Source organism: Cervus elaphus, chromosome 29, assembly GCF_910594005.1.
Source record: "Cervus elaphus chromosome 29, mCerEla1.1, whole genome shotgun sequence".
Taxonomy (NCBI): domain Eukaryota; kingdom Metazoa; phylum Chordata; class Mammalia; order Artiodactyla; family Cervidae; genus Cervus; species Cervus elaphus.
The window spans coordinates 27,112,486-27,129,094 of record NC_057843.1 but is presented as its reverse complement, the minus strand read 5'-3'; the positions used below and the strand labels follow the sequence as shown (position 1 = coordinate 27,129,094).

General features: G+C 40.8%; 1 protein-coding gene across 13 annotated transcripts in view; it reads right to left on the bottom strand.

The window, feature by feature from the left end:
- Positions 1 to 16,609, bottom strand: part of BNC2 (basonuclin 2) — a 470,587-nt gene that overhangs the window by 319,821 nt on the left and 134,157 nt on the right. The window lies entirely within an intron of this gene.

The following is a 16,609-nucleotide window of genomic DNA, read 5'->3' as shown; positions in this document are numbered from 1 at the left end:
GGAGAGCTGAGAGTCAACTGCACTGTTCCACTGTCAGGCACCGAATGACACCCTGCTCTAACCCCTCTCCAGACACACTCATGCACACTCCAGCCAGCACCGGAATCGGGGACGGTCCACGGGGCAGGGAGAGGCTGGGGCCCTTCCCAGGGAATTTTCCCCAACAATGCTTTCGGGTATAGCATGCAGTATCTGACATTAGTCTTTGCTTTAACATTTGTAAACTACTAGGCTTGAAAACATTTTTTCCCCCCCTAATTACACTGGAAGAAAGAAATACTCATCTGTAAGAGAATGTGAAGTTGACTTAGGTGTTGTCTAAATGTTAGCTCCTAAAAGAAATAGTATGTGCTGGGCTATTTATAATCACATATAAACTCCTGGAGAAAATAATATACATAGTGATGTGACCTTACACTCTAAAAAGTATATAAATAAACCTAGCAGGTTTTTGAACATAGAAGATGCACAATAAACATTTGCAAAATAAATACACACTATTTACAATACAGTTCCCTCGGGGCATTAATTACTCAATTGGATGTTAAACAATAAGAAACTGAATGGAAAAGGAAAAAAGTGTACCTTCTCTTAAAGCTCAGTAAGTAGAAAAAAAAAAAAATCCTTTGTTAAAGTTCCTGGATGAAGCTTCTACAATATCCTTTCAAATCATAAAAAAGAAAAAGATGAAGAAAAAAAGCCTGTCCCATTTCAGGCAAAAAGTAATGAATATAAAAATTCCACTTTTTCATTCCAGATCTCTATAGAAAAATTCTATAACATTTTCCAGTCTGATGAAATATAACCTCAATAGCATGTCATATTTTTAATTAAACCCAGTTTTAAAACAAAACATCTATTTATTAGACCGTATTTATCTACCTTATTTATGGAAAAGCAGAACTGAACAAAATGCACTGTACATAAACAGTAACTCCAAAATGGAAAGCTAAATTCATGTCATCTCATAAAAGTAGTCAGCAGGAAAAAGCCATCCTTCCTAAACTTAAAATGTAAGGCACATTAATCTTCAACCACCTACAAATACCGAGGACAAATGTACCACTCTCCTTGCTCCTTCTTAACTCAAGAATAACAATAAACCTTACTCTCTGAAACAACAAAAGAAACGGAAAAGAGCTTCAATGGCAGCTGGGTGTCATTAGTGGACAATGAGAAAAGATGAGAAAACGTGCACTATGTTGACACAAATGTGCCTTCCCCTCTAGAACCGCCATCTCCTGAAAGCTTTTCTGTTAAACTTCCCTCCGGTTCACCACCATTAAGCACAAAAAAGTCTCAAAAGCAGCAAATTCAATATCTGAAGAGAAACAAACAAGAACCCGAAGAATTGTTGCCTTAAAATATATTAAGTCCACCTGTGGTCAATAAAAATATTCTGGGGCGGGGGGGGGGGGGAGACAGAAAAACCCTATGAGTCAATTGTCAACAGTGACTGTACCTTTACAGCTAGCTATTACCCACTTAAACTCCCTCTAAAATTTGCTAGCCTCTTGATTTCTGAAGTGGCACTCAGTGCCTCAGTCAAGCTGCCTGCTCAGCTCCTGACCTTCCCACTAATGGCTGTTATTTGTGGGAGGCTTAAGGACACTGTCAATAGCCAGCTTCCTCCTCGCTCCTTGCAGGCTCTTGTATCGCTTTGCCTGTGTGCTCTCTCGCCTGCCTCTGGCTCTCCTGCTCTCACTCTCGGCTCCCCCTCCTTCCTTCCTCTCTCCTTCACTCCCTCTTCTTTTTCCAGCCCCCACCCCTCCTTTCTTGCAGTCCTAAGGTCCTCTCCTTTCCCAAGTATCCCCCTCCCCACCAACCACACACACACACACACACACACACACAACACAAAAATCAACTGGCATGCAGCAGCAAGCACCTGCAGTAATAGACTCTTTTATTAAAACTGTTATTCTGCAAGACTTGAAATTCCCCGTGGACCGGGCCATGTCAAAGCCGATATAATTAACTAGAGGCTCAGCAACGGATCAATTACCAGACAAGCAAGTGATAGTGAAATCAATGAAAGATCATCAGCCACATTATCAGTGTTGCAACTCATTAGGGCAAAACTGAGAAATGTGCTCAAAGCGAGCCCAAGCAAGGTGGCATTACAAAACAAAGGGCTAATTTGGAGACCCTGCTGTGAACAATCTGTAACAGAATTAGCCTTTTTTCCCCCTAAACTGCACAGCTCTGTAACTAAATGTGACAGACTGAAAGAAGCAGTTTATTAAGACACCAACCCCAAGTTTATTTAGTTCATAAACTCTCTCCTAGAAAATCAATACAGTCTGTACAGGGTTATTAGGCTGACTAGCTAATACATCCAAATCTGGTCTGCCCGGCTGACAAAATGCTACCCAGCCTAGGCAAGCTGAGCTCTCTCAGAGGGCAAAGCTTGGGTTGCCCTGGATGAAACAAGTGTATAGTGTAAATTACTAGTACCTGGCATGTAACTGCCAAGGCAAATGCCTCAAAAGCACCAGGTTATCTAAGATTTTTTTTTTTTTTTTACTAAAAATCTATCATGCAATTCTGCACCTGCTAAATGGATTTGATCAAACAAAATTTTAACTTGTTTATAAGAACAGTCTACAAAGAAGACAAGCTTTCATACGATAAGAGGTAACAATTAACCCTGACTTACCAAGAAGTGAGTGAACAGGTAAACGAAAACAAAAACCTCAGGCATAAACACATACTGTGCTTTGCAGATTTTAAGTTTCGAACCATCATTTTTAAATCGAGTCCTCAAAATACAAATTTTGACTCCTCTAGAAACCTCCAAAATGCTTGATTTGAACTTGCCACTTACTTCCACATAGAAACACAGCATGCAGAGTCCTCAATTCTGGGATAATCTTTTGTCTAGCAAGCAAGACACCTATAAGGACACAGGTACAAAAAATATACACCCACAAGGCACAAACATGACTTGTGAGTTTGTCTACTGGCTATATAATTTGCAGATTGTAAAATAACTGTCTAGAATCATTTGTACTAAAATTACTTAAAACTAGGGGAGTAGAGGCAGGCATCACTTCCACAGTTTTCTGCTGTCCTGATCCATGTATTTCCACTGAAAGACTCGCAAATACTAAAGGCTGTATGTTGGCTTTCCCACTCTTAGTGAGAGTGAGAGACAAACCATGGGAAGAAATACACCAATTAGGTCTAAATGGCACCCAAGTTAGTAAAGACATTGTGAGAATGTGAATACATCCACCTCATCACAACATGCAGCAGAAATACACTTACGCAAAAGTAAGAAACTCAGATGCAGTTTACAATATTAAAGTAAACCGGAGAACTAAAGAAAAACAAAAAGACAATAGCTTTTGGAAGTGATTTCTTATGTTTATGATGTTTACACATTTAAAATATTCCAACAAAAGGATTATACTATAAGCATGACTTCAGTGTATTGGCTCTAAGATACTAAATCCTAAACTTCAAAAAAAAAAAAATCTTCGTTCTCACAAGACTTTAATAAAATCCAACTTAGAGATTCCTGTAAACAAACATTTGCCCCCTAACTTCTGAGCTGGTATTTACCAAGCATCTCATAGCTCATGTTTTTGAGTAATCTATAAAAAAGTTAAATATATATGTATATTCTAAACCTATACTATAGATACCAATGTTTCAGATAGTAATCAAAAGTTGTAATTACGAAGAAATTTTAGTTTTTAAAACCTTTTTGCATATAACTACATACTGTGCATGTACCCTCAATGAGATCCAATTAGTTACAAAGAATTTGCATTTCAGTTAGTGTGGGATAACAAGACTACAGGGAGGCACAATGCAATTCCACCAGCAGAGTTACAAAGTGTGTTCTTTCTTGTTAGCTCTGTAAGCAATAATTCCCACAACCGACTATTTTAAATGTTACTGATCTTTTCAATATTTGGGTATTGAGATGGGTTAGATTTTTCCCTCCATTAAAAAAAAAAAATCACATGTTGGTACAAATATTAGCCACAATGAACACCTTGAGGAAACAAATGAGCTAAGGATTTTGTTTTGTATGTTTGTATGTGTGATTTTTTTGGGGGGCAGTGGGGGATACTGTTTTTCTTTTTAACATTCATTATTAATTTCTTTGAAAACACATTGCTTTCTTAAAATAAGTTCCATAAGTGAGGTAAGGAAGTATCACTGAGACAGTTCTATGTAAATATATGTGGTTTTGTGATAAAGGCATGCATTTAGTACACAGAGAAAGTACTCAAGGATTTTCCTTTTTTCAGCTATGTTTCCAGCAATGTAAATCCTAGGCAAATATCAAATAAATGTACGGTTTATAGACACAGTTTAACAAGCATCTCTAGGACTTCCGCTGGTTCACGGAACAATACCTGTAATTCCCTGGGTTCAGTTCAGCAGCTGTTAACAGATTCTGTAATCTGTAATGACAGTAAACTGGCCTTTGCTCTTCTTTTATGCACTATTCATTTTCAAGGCTTGGTTAAGTACAGAGCTGGGTTAAAGATCAGTGGTTTTTCATGTGACACACGCTGGTATTCATCTAATGGCTTGTCAAGACAAAACTGTCCTGTTCTTGCCAAAATAATAAAAATGACGCTCCACATCGCATGACAATCAGCACTTCCTCGTGGCAAAACAACTCAAGCTTTTGTACTTCACTTATTTTATAGAGAAAAAAAATTCTTAAGTAATTGGCTATCCAAACCTATCTGCAGAATTAGGCTGCTGTTCTCAAAGGAGATTTTTTAAATGTTATGACCTCTCAACCCTCAACGTATAAACTAGTTTCTAATCAAATCAGACTTCAGAGTATAAAAAGAATGCTGAAGCTACAAATTCGTATAGCATTAACGTATATAACTTAATATATGCAAATTATGCAGAAGCAGCAGGCTGGGCCCAGTCACAGAGGTGGGGGTAACCAATTGAGGAAATGTCATTTTTCCTGAGAACAAAGTATGGGACTTGCTTTGCAACATCTGTTGGGCTGTGTGAAATGTTAACAGATGTCTTAAGTGAAAAAAAGGAAAAAGAATTAATAAAGGAAACCTCCTCTGAACAGATAATCCACCCAAATTTCCATATTCCGGAGGAAAAAAGTTGACAGCAACCTTTTTCCCCTGTGAGACCTGCCATCCCTACCTTATTGTGTAAAATTTCATTTTCTATGTGAGGCTAAGGGGAAAATTTTTTTGATTCACTATCAAGAATAGAGAAAACGTAAAAACAATAATTTCCACTGAGGTTTTCCCTTTGTGAATAATTATATCATAATCTAAGCTGCCTGTTTTCCCTTGAGTCACATAGGTCATTTGATGGGAGGACAGTGAAAATTCACCCCCCTCTAAAAAATAAAGCACACAGAAAAGATGAACTATTACTCTGCCTGCATGTTACAGGAGAAAGGAAGGAAGGAAGAAGATTAAAAAGGAGCTCATAAGGTATGTTAGTTGCTCAGTTGTGTCTGACTCTCTGCGAACCCATAGGCTGTACCCTGATAGGCTCTTCTGTCCATGCAAATCTCCAGGCAAGGAGACTGGAGTGGGTTGCCATTCCCTTCTCCAAGGGATCTTCCCAACCCAAGGATCAAACCTGGGTCTCCTGCACTGCAGGCAGATCCTTTACTATGTGAACCACCGGGAGTTTGGATATGAACACATCTCCTGGAAAATCCCATAGACAGAGGAGCCTGGTAGGCTACAGCCCGTGGGGTCACAAAGAGTCAGACACAAGAGTGACTTCACTTCACTACACTTAAAGAGGCCCATCTTCACAAATAAGATTCACCTGTCACACCTGCATCTCCCAGTCCCCACTGGCTCCTAATATCCTCCCATTACCAGCCTTGTAAGAGTCGAAGTACCTCTCTTTCAACAGCCAAGGGCTCTACAAAGTCTGATGATCATAAAGAAAAATTTTGGATTCTACTAGTGGGATTTCTTTTTTTTTTTAATAAGTCACTCAGTTGTGTCCGACTCTTTGCGACCTCATGGACTATATACAGTCCATGGAATTCTCCAGGCCAGAATACTGGAGTGGGTAGCCTTTCCCTTCTCCAAGGGATATTCCCAACCCAGGGATTGAACCCAGGTCTCCCGCATTGCAGGTGGGATTCTTTACCAGCTGAGCCACAAGGGAAGCCCTGGATTTCTGCATTTAAATTTTGAGGAAATCAGAAAACTTTTTTCAGATTCTCATTTGTGTATCAATTTACTGGACGATCGAGGTAAACTTGAATGCAGTTGCCTTTAAATCTAGATTTAAATGATGAAGAATGTCTGCCAACTACTGAATCTAACCCTGTGTCTGCTCCTTATGAATGTACTGAACTATGCACCTGTATTCTTCAATAAATTTTTCTCTTTGGAGACAACAATCTTATTATTTATTCTCTAAAAACTTGGGACATAAATTTGGGTTAACAGTTCATGGATTAACTAATTCAAAATGCAGTTCAAGATCTTTACAGATTCAAATGAAGAGAAAAAAAATGGTCTGTCCCCTTGGATTGCCAGTCTCAATCATTGGCCCCTCTCTGCTCTACGAGTCTGTGTTAAAATTGTACATGTTATGTCCTATTTACAACTACACCAACACCAGATGGCTCTGGCAGCCTGGGCTGGGCATTTCAATGTATAGAAACCTCAGCCAGGAGAGCCGGTGAAGATCTCGGGACGAGAAAGGCAGGCATGCCTTTGGGGTTTGGTGAGCCTGGTTTTTGCCAAAGCTGCATGGGTACTAAATCACGCTCTGGTGTTTATTCACAGGAATATCACATTAGAGCACATGACCAAAAAATGACAGTAACTGTTGACTGCCCAAAATTGATCACTTACACTGAGGGAGAAGCTTGTACACCGAAAAAGCAGCACTATGTGATCTCAGACTATGGGGAAGAAAGCCTCCTAAAATGAAGTTTGAACAGGGCAGAGATTTAAGTAACTTTCAGCAGTGGCAGGCACATCTCCCATAAGCAAATGCTACCTAAGCACCTCATCTTTCCCTGGCGAAAGGGAGAAACCATTCTGGTTGACACTTGTCTCAGAACCAATTGGCACAATCCATGTGATACAGCATCTGCTGACAGCCTAATCAGGGGCTCGATTTCAGAGAAACACATCAAGGATGTGTTTTCAGGGACATGTCCAAATGCCATAATCCCTTGATACACTATAAAAAAATAAAAATAAAGAGAACTTGGACAGGGTGTGGTGGATGAGGTAGTTTATAAAATGTTAGGGGAATGATGAATCCTTAGAATCAGGCTATTTGCAGATGCAAAAGCATCTGAGGTAACATGAATCTCAGCCTCCAAGGGGGGGTAGGGAAAAAAAATGTTACCTACCCTACTTGGACTTAAAGACAGAAAAATAACTTTATTCATCTTTTTTCAGCTACAGATAGTGACAGTGGCTTCTTTCTACCATAACCTGAAGTTCATGTTTTATGAGAAAGTCTAGAGGAAAATGACACGTAACATGTTTCCTTAAACGAGCATACAGCAGGCAATTATTTTTGTATGACCATGAAGAGCTGTAAAGATAGTGCTAATTTCTCTATTTACTTCCTTCTAAAGTCCCAAGACCTGAGAAACTTGCAGCCCCAGTGAAGTTATCATAATAATAATTCAAATTACTGTCCTGAAAGAACATTGAGATTGACAGACACCCAGTTAACCCAATTCTTGCTTTCAGAGCTGCCACAGAATAAAGCAACTATGCTGAAGGTATCCCCTTATATGAAATTCACAAACCTAAAATAGTGTAAAAAGTAAAAATACTTGAAGTTTCATAAATTTCAGAAAAAAACAGCAGCTCTATCATATATGTACATATTTAAATGAAGACATGTTAAAACAAAGCAAATATGAATGCACGTGAAGATTTTCTTCAAAATTAAGGAACTTGAGGCTAGAAACTCATTAACAGCATATTAAAAACAGAAACAATTAATGGTTAACTGAGTTCTGAAAAAGTGATATGACATTTGGTGAGGAGTAGTGTTTATAAGGAGGGGCTTCCCTTGGTGGCTCAGCAATGAAGAATCTGCCTGCAATGCAGGAGACGTGGATTTGATCCCTGGGTCAGAAAGAACCCCTGGAGGAGGGCATGGCAACCCACTCTAGTACTCCTGCCTAGAGAACCCCATAGACCGAGGAGCCCGGTGGGCTGCAGTCCATAGGATCGCGTGGAGTTGGACACCGCTGAAGCGACTAAGCACTATCAGCGGTGTCAGTAAGAGGCACAAGGAAAGCCTCCTGGTCCAGGTAATGTCCTGGGCACGCATGCATGCCAAGCTGCTTCAGTCCTGTCTGACTCTCTGGGACTACTTTGGGACGACTGTCTGACTCTTTGTCTGACTATTGCCATTCACAGTAGCAGTAGTCAACTGTCAGACCTGAAGGATACTACCTGTACAGAAAAGTGTACAAATCATATGGGTATATAAGTTGGTGAATTTTTACAAAGTGATCATACTCAGAACCACCAATCAGATGGAGAGACAGGACACTGGGGCTTCCCAGGTAAATGGTACTACTACTGAAAATGGTGAAGACAATAAACGAGAACTATGTAAAAGAAAGGAAAGAAAGGAGAAAAATAATAATAATAATAAGGGGAGAGTAGGAGAGAAAAGGGAAGAGGTCAAAGAAGGGAGATACTTTATCACATTCAAAAATCATTCATGTAACAGCCACTAAATGTACTGCTAACAATGATTTTTTTTAAAGATAAGAAGTGTGACCATAAAGTAAATACCTTAGTTTCACAAAATAAGTATGACTGTGAAAGCCAGTAAAAGGGAGGGAGGCAGAATACTTGTGAGTTAACTTAGCTAGGTGATGCAGGAATGGGAGTGTATCCAAGAGGCTTAAACACACCTCAACTTGAGAAGCATCAACCCCACAACAGGGGACCCTGAAACATGTTTGCCCACCTTGCTCGTTGAGCCTGTCCTCTGACTTATAATTATGGCTATTTGGAGTGGACACTGAGCGTGCCTATTGAGAGGTTGGGGAGAAAATTACACATACTCTACAGGCAGTATTATTTGGAGACACTGAGTACATGAAAACATATTGAACAAAACTGCAAATACACTCCTCTAACCACCTAAACACATTTGAAGAGTTAAAAGTCTTCAAGGCTGACAGCGTCCAGCCATCAAATAAACAAATCCTGGAGAGAACAGAAGTAACTCATTGGGAAAAACTGAATAATTTGCTAACTGATAAGGCATATACTTCTTTTGCCCTGACTGGCTAGGTTTATAGCTCCCTTTTCTTCCACATGTTATAAAGACAAACATTTTCAGCTAAGTATTTTTAGCCACTGTTAGGGAATACTGATCAAAGCCCTACTTGCCAAATATAAGGTTTGGGGAACATGAAAGTTAAGACACAGACCCTACTCATGAGAAGTTTATAATCTAGTACAGGAGATAAGCCAGCATGCTTATCTGGCTAAGCAACCTTAACAAAACACAGAACATGTTAAGAGAGATAGTGGCCGAAGTGTATAGGACTTAAGACAAGGAGATTCCTTCTAGCTGGTGTGGGAGGAGGAAGTTTCCAAACAGAGGCAGCATTTGCACTGGAACTTAATTGATAGTACTCCTAAAAAAGTGGTCCAGCTGAACTGGAAAGTAAGGTGGGATCTGTGTAGAATGATGAAGTGTGAAAGGGGTGGACTGGTCAATGGAAACTATTATACTGAAAAGGGTCTGGTATGCCACGAGGCCGAGCATGCCCAGTCACTCAGTCATGTCTGACTCTTTGGGACCCCACAGACTGTAGCCCACCAGGCTCCTCTGTCCAGGGGGTTATCCAGGCAAGAATACTGGAGTGGGTTGCCATTTCCTTCTCCAGGGGATCCTCCCAATCCAGGGATCGAACCCATATCTCCTGCATTGGCAGGCAGATTCTTTACCACTCAGCTACATGGGAAGCCTACACCACTAGGAAGAGATGCCATTTATCCTGTTGTCCATCAACAGTAAAGATGCTGAAGGCATCTCACCAGCAGCACAGTGTGATCATTACTATACTGGAAGAAGATTTAACCGGCAATAGCATGACAGACAGACGGACTGAAGTGTGAAAAGACAGAAGTGGAGACATCAATTAGGAAGCTACTATAACAATCTGGGTAAAAAGGCTACAGGTAATAAGCCTGGAGAAAAAACAGCAAGATACAACATGGAGGTAAAAATCCAGGGGACAAGAATGATAATGTGTGTAACAAAGGAAAAGAGTCAAAGATGACACAAAACTCTGAAATTCTGAGCACGGGAAAACAGTAGCACTCTCAACAGACGTGGGAGTGAACAAGTTGGTGGGAATATACAGTAAGCTCAGTTTGAGAAAACAGTTGATCATCTGGTGTCTAGGCAATTAGAAACATTCAGAAAATAGGTTGACATCATACTTATTGGATCTGAGAGGCATCAACAGAGAAGTGACACAAAAGGTAAAAGAAAGTGGCCAAGGTAAGCAACTTGGGATGTTTATTGTGGGAGAAGATGCTTATTGTGGGATGGCTATTGTGGGAGAAGACAGAAGGAACAACATCAACAGGGGTACTGTGATTGTTCTATATTCTCAATGGCAAGAGAAGTCAGCATTCGGAGAGATTTAAATATTCTAAGAAACCACGCTACTTCCTTTAGAGTACAGTAAAGCCAAGAATAGTAATGAAAGTGAAGTCACTCAGTCGTGTCCGACTCTTTGCAACCCCATGGACGGTAGCCCACCAGGCTCCACGGTCCATGGGATTTTCCAGGCAAGAATACTGGAGTGGGTTGCCATTTCCTTCTCCAGGGGATCTTCCCAACCCAGGGATCGAACCCGGGTCTCCTGCATTGCAGACAGATGCTTTACCGTCTGAGCCACTAGAGAAGCCCAAGTATAGTAATAAGTAGTAGTAAATGTAGTAAGAGCAAAACAAAGTACATAGGAATGATAAATACCAAAGTCAGAATCCCACTTTAGTCTAGGAGGGCAGGTCTTGAACTTAGGAAATGGCAGTGGGTACAATGTAATTATAGGGCTTCCCAAGTGGTGGTGGTGGTAAGGAACCGGCCTGCCAATGCAGATAGACATAAGAGATGTGGACTCAATCCCTGGGTTGGGAAGATGCCCTAGAGAAGGAAATGGCAACCCAATCCAGTATTCTTGTCTGGAGAATCCAGGGACAGAGGAGCCTGGCGGGCTGCAGTCCATAGGGTCACACAGAGTTGGACACAACAAAGCAACTGAGCACACACACACGATGTAATTAGGATGGTAACCAGGGGCTGAGATGTCTTTGTACATTATTAGTTCTTAAGCTTAAGAAAATGGGTGTTCATCATACCAGTCCTCATATATATTTGTGGTTGCAATATGTTATATTCTGTCTTGTAAGAGAGATGTCTTCATGGGCAAATAGGTATAGAAATTATGTATGTAATCTAGACTGGAAAGAAGTAGAAAACAGAAACTATTCCGTGGAGAAATTTTGCAAAGAAAGCAAGTAAAGTAAGAGAAAGTGGTCTGAGAGTCCGCAGGGCTTGGGAGAAGTTAGTTGTGTTCATGTGTAGATGGTTTGTTTTTCACTAGAGGGGGAAAAAAAGAGTCTATTACAGGCAAAGGGGATGAAACCAGGGGAAAAAAGGATACTGAAGATCTAAGCCAGAGGGAAAATGATATAAAAAGGGTTTTAGGAGAGCATGTGATCAAGAGCACAAATGAGTAGGGTACCCCTAGACTTCCCTGGTGATCCAATGGATGAGATGCCTCAGCCCCAGTGCAGGGGGCCGGGGTTCACTCTCTGGTCAGGGAACTAGATCACACTTGCAACAACTAAGAGTTCACATGCCACAGCTAAAAATCCCACATACAGCAACTAAGATCTGGCATGGCCAAATAAATAAGTATTTTTTTAAAAAGGAGGAGAAAATAAATTTTTTTTTTCAGAAACCAAAAAGTAAGAGAAAAAAATTCCGTGGTGGAAAAAAAAAATACACACTAACATATATATACACACACGTATCAAAAGTGGTCATGTAAAAAGCTAATTTTTACTATCCATCTCCCCCACTAAACTGTATAGTGGTTGAAAGTAAGAGTTTTATCTATTGTTGGTAAGCCAGGGCCCACCACAGTGCTAACACATAGTAAATGCCCAGTAAATGATAGCTACACAAAGGATATGATCATCTCAGAAAAGATGAGGGCACCAGCTGAGAGAGATGGGACAGGAAGACATCAAGGGCTGCCCAGAGAGGGGAGAGGAGAGGGTAACATGAAACTCTGAATCGGTGAAGAAAGGATAAAAGCAACGGCAAACTGCACAAAAGACTCAGCCTGTTTCCTTCAAAACTGTGACAAGTTACAAGCAAGCAGACTGGGTTTAAGAAATATAGCTCCCATTTCCCACCTGGGAAGTGAAATGCTTAGAACCAGCAAGGCGATCTTAATACAAAACTGAAAAATGCCTTGTTCCAAACGTACACACTAACTTGCGATAATACACCTACCTCTTTGCCTTATAGCATTCTTATAGGATTCAGTTCTTATCAAGATTTGGATAAAATTATTTAACTTCTATTTAGATGTCTCCAATTCTAAGTGTTTACCAGGTAGGGTTTTTTAAACACTTATGAACTAGCTAATGAAACTCCCCAAAGCAAACAAAAATCAAAAAATGTTATGCTTTCTCTGGATATATGCCCAGGAGTGGGATTTCTGAGTCATATGGCAGCTCTGTTTTTAGTTTATGGAATCTCCATGCTGTTCTCCATAGCAGCTGTACCAGTCTACATTCCCACCAACAAAAGATACACGCACTCCAATGTTCACTGCAGCACTGTCCACAATAGCCAGGACATGCAAGCAACCTAAATATCCATCAACAGAGGAATGGATAAAGAAGATATGGTACATATATACAATGGAATATTACTCAGCCATAAAAAAGAAGGAAATAATGCCTTTTGCTGCAACATGGATGGACCTACAGATTGTCACACTGAGTGAAGTCACAGAAAGGCAAATATCATATATCACTTAAACACAGAATCTAAAAAAGGGTACAAATGAACTTACTTACAAATCAGAAAAGAGAAACACATGTAGAAAATAAACGTAAGGTTACTAAGGGATAAGGAAGGGGAGAGACAAACTGGAAGACTGGGATTGACATATACACACTGCTGTGTATAAAGCAGATTAACTACTAAGGACCTACAGTGTAGCACAGGGAACTCTACTCGGAACTCTGTAACGAGCTATAAGGGAAAAGAAACTGAGAAAGAGCGGATATGTGCATATTGTTATCAACAGATTCACTTTGTTGTTACAGCGGAAATTAACACAACATTGTAAATCAAGTAAACTCCACTAAAAATATGTTCCTAAAAACACGACGCTGCGTCACATCTGTGACCTGAACAAAGGACTGGAAGATGTGGAATAATGTCACTTGACTAGCAAACACAAGAGGAGGCTGAGGGGAGCACAGACTCACCCCTTCCTGCGATCGGCATTCAGAGCTGCAACCACGGGCCAAAGCCCCCCAGCTCTCTGCGCCACCTCCAGGCACACAGAACAGAATCCCTCTAGAGAAGAGGGAAATGCTGAGTTACCTGGCCAACCTGTGCCACCACCCAACGGTCACCTCAGGGACCTGGACAAAGACATTCATCCGCTGCGCTGGCAGCCACTCCAACCCGCCCTCCTAACCTAGTCCTTTCTGCGGGGACCACTGTCTAAGCAACCTGTCATAGAGCTTTATAAAGCAGCATTAATACTGCGGGCCAAAATGAGATTGATCTTTGAGCTTCGTGGTCTCCTGTTGTCAACGGTGCATTATAAAACCAATACTAAATACTTTATAAACAGGTCTCCCTACAGTGTATTAGACAAACAGTGCATATTTCATGCCCCATAGCTGGTAGCCACATATCCATCAGACTAATAAATTATTTATTAGGTGCTCAGAAGTACAATAAGAGTCAATAAGCTAACTTCTGAATACTTATAAGCTACTATTTCATTGGAAATTGCACCTGAATGAAAAAGACCAACCCACTCCCTGAAGGGGGCATGGGAGCTTTCAGCCATCTCATGCGCCCTTTGAGAAGCACAGGCCACATGCGTGAGACGGGACACATATTTCTGGGACCTGAAAACTGTCTTGGTCAATGAACTTACAAAAAAGAGCACCACCCAACGCTATGCTCGTCTTCTTTCTTTTCCATCTAGTCTTCTCTGGTCCTACCAACCTTGGTGACAACTCAGAGAAATTAAAATTGGTGGGAACATTTCACCCTGAGTCAGACCCAATGACAGCCACCACTCACAACCACCACTCAAGCTTTCCATCAGGCATCTCCAAAGAAACCATCCAATGGCTTGCATGTACCAAGCTCTCTGCTACATGCACAGCATAGAATTTGGGACTCACAAATCTCAGGCTTAAGAGTGGCACTTTTTTTTTTTTCCCCCAATTTTCAGTTCAAGGTCCCGAGACTGTAGCCACCCAATGTCATCAAGCCTCTCTTTCCAGGTTCCACCCCTCTGAAGGAAAATGACCTTATGTTCAAGAATGTATTTCAGCCCTTCAAGAAGGAATTTCTTCAGCTGGGAGTTATTTCCCAAACTATCAGAGGCGTGGACCTTTGTGTAGCATTGCGGATGCCATGGTTTCACATGCTGGCCACATTAATACTGGAAAGCAAGCATCTGTAACCCACAGCCGAGTGTGCTCCAGCCCCAAAGCACCCGCAAGGCCGATGCCAATGCAAACCACTCTTCCCATCCCACATCTGAACCACACTGGTTTTCTCCAGGAGCCAGAGGCTAAGATACAGTGCTGAAAATGAAGATTCTTGGGTTCTTTCCATTCACATGATAGATATAGAGTATTGAAAAGAATATAGCCAGGGGGACTGGCTCTTTTTTCTCTCTCCCCTTCCATACCAAACGAATAAACCATCAAGAGGTTTACAGTGTCTAATGGTGTTCCAAAATATCCCAAGGGAAAAGTCCAAATGGATAAATATAGGGATGTCTACACACAAGTTTTGGTCTTTCTTCTTAAAGTTTTATCCCCATGTTTTTTTGTTGTTGTTGTTTTAGTTGCTAAGCTGTGTCCAACTCTCTTGAGACCCCATGGACTCTAGGCCACCAAGCTTCTTTGTCCATGGGATTTCCCAGCCAAGAATACTTAAGCGGGTTGCCTTTCCTTCCTGATGCAGGAATCGAACCCGCATCTCCTGCATTGCAAGTGAATCGTTACCATTGAGACACCTGGGAAGTCCTTCACCCTCATAAGCTGGCATTTTTAAGATTGAAAAATATTTAACATGGGTAGGAAAAGTAAGTGGAAATAAAGGAGAAACATGGAAGAGACCTTCACTTTCTCAGAGACCACCCTGAGTCCTAGAAATAATGAAAGAGCTGATGTAAAAATGTAAGACAAGACTAATTTCTGACATTGCTTTTGCTACTACAACCACTACAGCTAAGATGATTATTCATATTAATGAGCTTGGTGTGTAGATAAACTATAAAAGATGCAGTCTCTGACCTCAAGTACTTATCTCTGTCTTTTGGGATTTACTCCTCCTGCTACATTTACTTTTATTCTTCATACCCTTGCCCAGAGGAAGTGATCATCACTCAGGGCTTGGAGCATTTCCATGGGTGGGGCTTAAATAAGGCAAAAAAGGGAAGGAACTTTTGCCCTTGGGCAAAGACACTGTCCTTGCCCCAGAGCTCTCCATGTCTAGTTTGTGACAAAAAAGAAATAGAAACTCTCTGTGAAATTTTGATGCTGGCCTCACTGAGCTCTATCAGGAAAATCGGATAAAGTGTGAAAGCAGACAGCATTCTAGGGCTCTATCACATCAAGCAGGGCATCCACACCAACTGTATCAGGACATACAAATGAGCTAATATTAGATAACAGTCATGATCCACCCTTTATACTCAGCTCTCTGTGTTCTATGTGTGCTTAAAAGCTTGTCAGAGATATCCACAATGAGTTGTGCCCAAGTGGTTCTGCAGTCAGATTACATAGATGTGAATACCTATGGAACCTTTTACTAATCACGTGACCTTGGCAAGTTACGTACTAGTTTTCCGAAGCCAAAATTCCTCATCTATAAAAAGGAAATAATACCAGCTCACCAAAGTGCTGTGAATATTAAGCATTTTGATTAGTGCCAAAGGTTTAGCTGACTGCCTAGCACATAAATACTCAATAAATATTAGGTGCTGCATATATATGTCTGAAAAGAGATTCCTAACCAGAAGCCCTCCGGCCAAGTTTGTTTTGCTTGGCTCCCTTCATGAGTGTGTATGGGTGTGCAAGTATGTTTAATTCATAGTCAATATGCTTTAAAAAATCAAGAAATTTTAAATGAAAACTATGATTCCCAGCTTTGGGGAACAGGGCAAGTAACAAGGAACTAAAGACAGAGTGGTCAATAGAAATCTGTGTTCCTTCACGACAAAAGTCCACCCAGGTGGAGCAGAAGCCACTCCTTTTAGTCCGTGCTCTCAGATAGGCATCCTGATAGCTCAATTAATAAAGAATCTGCCTGCAATGTAGGAGACCCC